Here is a 489-nt window from a genome sequence, read left to right as displayed (position 1 = left end):
CCACAGATGAATATTTGTCAAGTTATGGCTTGCTGAATATGGTATTAAATTAAAAAAAAGCAACTTGGAAGAAACTAGAATATTTATGTTGCTGATGTTTTCAGTTATTTCACACTTTTTTGTTAAGTACATATTTCCACATGTGTAATAGTTAATAGTTTTGACATCTACACTATACATCTACAATGTAAGTAGTCATGAAAATAAAGGAAACACATTGAATGAGAAGGTGTGTCCAAACTTTTGGCCTGTACTGTACAAACATAAATACATCAAATACACATATGTATATACGTATGTACGTGTGTGTCAATAATATACTGTACGTACACAGTGAATTCATAAGACAGCTCCAAAGTCCTGAAACACATTCAGCAGCAGTTTAAAGAGTGCTGAGGCCTTCTATAGAACAACTCTGTTACAGTACAAGACAAGTTGAAAGAACCCAGCCATTGCCATAGACATGTATAAAGCCAACACTGGATTTGC

Source organism: Alosa sapidissima, chromosome 1 (assembly GCF_018492685.1).
Source record: "Alosa sapidissima isolate fAloSap1 chromosome 1, fAloSap1.pri, whole genome shotgun sequence".
Taxonomy (NCBI): domain Eukaryota; kingdom Metazoa; phylum Chordata; class Actinopteri; order Clupeiformes; family Clupeidae; genus Alosa; species Alosa sapidissima.
Note: the sequence above shows the minus strand (reverse complement) of the source record.